Consider the following 4,373-nt stretch of genomic DNA (forward strand, 5'->3'; position numbering starts at 1 on the left):
TTTACTGAGGAGTGGCTTCCGTCTGGCCACTCTAACATAAAGGGCTGATTGGTGGAGTGCTGCAGAGATGTTTGTCTTTCTGGAAGGTTCTCCCATCTCAACAGAGGAACTCTGGAGATCTGTCAGAGTGACCATCAGGTTCTTGGTCACCTCCCTGACCAAGGCCCTTCTCCCCCAATTGCGCAGTTTGGCCGGGCAGCCAGCTCTAGGAAGAGTCTTTGTGGTTCCAAACTTCTTCCATTTAAGAATTATGGAGGTCACTGTGTTCTTGGGGACCTTCAATGCTTTAATCCATTTTAGAATAAGGCTGTAACGTAACAAAATGTGTAAAAAGGGAAGGGGTCTGCATACTTTCCGAAGGCACTGTATGTCAGGGGTCAGCTTTTCTCTGTTCTCTGTCTACACTTGTAATGGTAAAGGTTTAGATTTTTTCATTTACGCATTTAATAAATTTTGGGTACAGAAGTATTTACTATTAGTGTAATTAAACATGATACCGGAGAATGAGCTGATGTCAGTATATCATGAATTTTTGAATACAGGATATTGTTGAGTGCATTTTTTAAAATAAAATCTATTAATTCTTTATAAAGTGTTAATAAATGTGGCATACCTTTGTGACATAATCACCTGTCAAATGTGATCTAACCCACTATGTCGAATATGATATAAACATGTGTTTTTTAAAGGGTGACATGTTGGGTCGAAGGATTGGAATAAGCTCTGAAGTGAAGTCATGTTAGTCACATAACACCTAATCTCGTTCCCAGACACTTCTGCCCAAATGTGCAGAAGGTCTGGTGGGCCAACGCATCAAACTTGGCCTTCATTAATTAGAGCTAGGTTTAAAATCAGATTTTAACTAGATAAATTGTGGAAATGGGCAGGGTTTTATGGAGGACTAAAAGTGCCACAATTAAATAAATAAATACACCATTAAATAATTACTTAAATGTGTCATTAATTAATTAAATGTGTCATTAATTAATTCAAATTAGAATTAAATACATAAATGTGTAATTAAATGTATCATTAATTAATTCAAATACCGATTCATTTTATGTAAAATACATATATAATTATTTCACTATTTACATTTACATTTCATGGTCCTGCGTTGGAGTGATTCATGAATTACTTAAAACTGTCAAACTGACCCATCAAAAGTTGGTAGGCGGAACCTAACGCCTGATTGGTTACCCTCTGCATCAAGCCAAGACAAATCAATTCCGGATAATGGATTGATGCAGAGCTACTGAACACATTCCAATACACTGGGTGGCGCTATTCACCTCTACGTTGGTTTAGTTACACGGTTAAACAGTACTTTCATTGCAACGGCTAAAAATCAAGAGAAGACTCGGTCCTGCTAGCCCCAATGTTGAGACGCTGTGTGAGGTGCAGGACAAAATGTCTAAAAGTTGCCCGGAGCTGCTGAGAGAAGCAGCGAATTTGATTGAGGAAGCTCTGAGCAGAAGTCCAACGGCTCCCGCGGCACCGGTGACTCCGGCAGCTCAGTCACAGCAGATACCGGCCGCTCAATCACGTACACCTGTCCAAGGTAAGCTAAGTAATTTCATGTTAGCCAGGTGTGCTACTATTTAATGATTCGGGACACACGTGTAGGTTAAATTAGATCGACTCGAACAGTTTATACCACTCAAGTAGCTTATATGTAATTGTTAAATGGGAGAATGGAATGCACAAAATTATATAATTGATAAAAATTTTATATGTATGTATGTGAATATTGTGCACAATATACTCTTGTTATCTGGAATAATCAATATTAAGGATGCTATTCTAGAATTACAGCCAATAGAAGTTTTTCTCCCTTTCTTGTTAAATGTTACCAAATCCAGTTACCTGTATTAGGCCGCCACTTTTTTTCCAGTGTTATTATCAGTATTTTATTTCAGGTGATGTTGCTATCGGAGAGGGAGTGATGCGGTACTTTATGACAACAATCATATCCAAACTCCAGTTTGGATTCAGTCTAGATCTTGGTAAGTATCTTACTAATTTTTTGAAGGTTAATCCATCTATAAATTGCAGAAAAGTCTGTCTGTAGCGCATGTCTCTCAGTTAGTCCGATGGATTTCAAACTTGACAGGTGTCTTGCTCTGGTCACGAGTAAGTGCAGTGCCAAGTTTGACGACGTTTGGATAAACGCAAAAGATAGCGTTACATATATAGGTAAAAGAAGCACACATTGGCTTTTGCCGCTCTTGCTGCTTGCCATTCTCACACTGCATGCAACGCTGACTGAACACCTGTTTGTGTCGTGACTCACTCTACACCGCCTCTCTCTATGCGCGCGCACACACACACACACGCGTACACGTACGTTCTGGTGGTTGATGAACGCGGATATGTGCTGTTTAGCGGAGGGCCGGTGGGCAATGTTTTGTGTCAGGTAAGTCTGTAGTAGGGTATACAGGGGAATTGAATTTGAAGTGGTTTGGGGTCCTTCTGTAAGTCATTTTGGAGTAGGCTACAATTTGGTTTAAGTGAATTCTACAAGCAGCAATACCACAGGCCAAGTAATCGCCACTAGTATGATGTAATATATCTATCTATCTATCTATCTATCATACATTTTTATTTAATGTATTTAAGAGGTTAATTGTTGTGACTTTATTCCCTGCTCTCTTGGTACTTTACAGGAGGAATGGGCCGAACACTGCTATTTGAGGGTGAACCTGACCATCTTGTTCCAGCAGCATCAGAGGCACTTATTGAAAGCAACCTCTTCCGGGTTGCAGGAAGGATGTTGGGCCACACCTTTCTGCATGATGGTCCCCATGTCACAGGACTAAGTCCTGCTGTAATTCATGTACTGTTCAATGGGGACCCTGAAATGGCTACTGTTGTAACAGAAGACTGTCCTGATCTGCACATCAGGAGCATCATAGAACTGGTATGTAACCTAAAAGAAACTTTGCCATGTAAAAAATATTGCTTGGGCAGATATAATAACTTGTATGGTCTTAATTCTAGCTTGAACATGTAGATCTTACACCGGAACAGAAGGACACAGTTTCAGATCTTTCCATGTCTTGGGATCTTCCGGCAGTCACCAAAACAAATCGGAGATGGCTACATAACAAACTTCTACTCCATGCAGTGAGTTCCTGCTGGTTAAGTGACAGAATTCATCGCTGTACTTGTTGAAATTATAGAATGTGTTGTGAACCCTGGCTTGTTATGTTAACACGAGAGTTTAAGTACTAGAGTTTTAATGGATTTTTATAAAGCACTTTATTGTGTTTATTAACATTTTTCCTACTGTGCCAACTTTTGTCAAATTTGGGTTAAGGATTTGGGCTGTAATATGGGTCGGTCTGTCTCTTAGGTCGTTGGGAGGACCATGCGCCAAATTAAACAGTTGAGAAAGGGACTGAAAGATGTGATGGTATGGCCCCTGCTGACATCTAGGCCGGATGTTGTACCACTTCTTTTCCCCAAAATGGCTGAAATGCAGTTCACACCCCAGGTAAGTCAGTAATTTAGTTATATTTGTGACTTAACTTGATGAATTTACGTGTATTTTCAATGACTGAGATGGATATTTTTCCATTTTCTAAGAATTTGATCTGCATAGTCCTTCACCAAAATAAGTTCTCCCTTTTTTTAAATTACAATTTTTGTTTTCTTTAAGATGCTCCTAGAAAAAATCACATGGCCAGTTGAGGACAGTGATGATGAAGACTTTGACTTAGACACCACCTGCCGCATCACTGGCTTTCTAAGGATGTTCATTGAAACAGGTATAAACCTTATTTTCTCTCTTTACAAATGCTTCTATGTCTCATGGATAGATATGATCAATTACAGTTGAACTAAATGTCTTTAATCCATTTTATGACTTTTAGCTTCATCAGGTACCCTGGCCCAGCTGCTGACATTCTGGGTTGGCTGGGAGATGCTTCCTCCTGAACTGAGAGTGGAGATTTCTGGGGGAACCCTTCCTACGTCCTCCACATGCTTTGAAACCCTAAAGCTGCCAGCTCATTTCAAACTCTACATGGACTTTGAGAAAGCACTTGTCGCTGCCATAAAAAGTACTGGATTTGGGCTTGTTTAAGTTTTTTCAGACGTCAATTAGGGCTGGGCAATATTTTAATATTATATCTATCGTGATATAAGACTAGATATCGTCTTAAGGTGCTTTTCCATTACCAGTACCTACTTGACTCGCCTCGCCTCGACTCGCTGTGCGTCCGTTTCCCATTGCAGATTTTAGGACGAGGCGAGTAGGTACCATGTAATGGAAAAGCACCATTAGATTTTGAAGAAGTGTAATATCGTTACATGGTAAGTTTAGTCTTTTCCTGGTTTCAAAGGCTGCATTACAGTAAAGTGATGTCATT

General features: G+C 39.8%; 1 long non-coding RNA gene across 1 annotated transcript; it reads left to right on the forward strand.

The window, feature by feature from the left end:
• The first annotated feature begins 3,037 nt into the window (after nt 1-3,037).
• LOC311110783 lies at nt 3,038-4,077 on the forward strand. The gene is made up of 4 exons (XR_014610725.1): nt 3,038-3,126; nt 3,356-3,496; nt 3,662-3,770; nt 3,876-4,077. It is a non-coding gene; the product is annotated as an uncharacterized lncRNA (long non-coding RNA).
• The last annotated feature ends 296 nt before the right edge of the window (nt 4,078-4,373 follow it).

The sequence above is a fragment of the Coregonus lavaretus genome (assembly GCF_964263955.1).
Source record: "Coregonus lavaretus genome assembly, chromosome: 36".
Taxonomy (NCBI): domain Eukaryota; kingdom Metazoa; phylum Chordata; class Actinopteri; order Salmoniformes; family Salmonidae; genus Coregonus; species Coregonus lavaretus.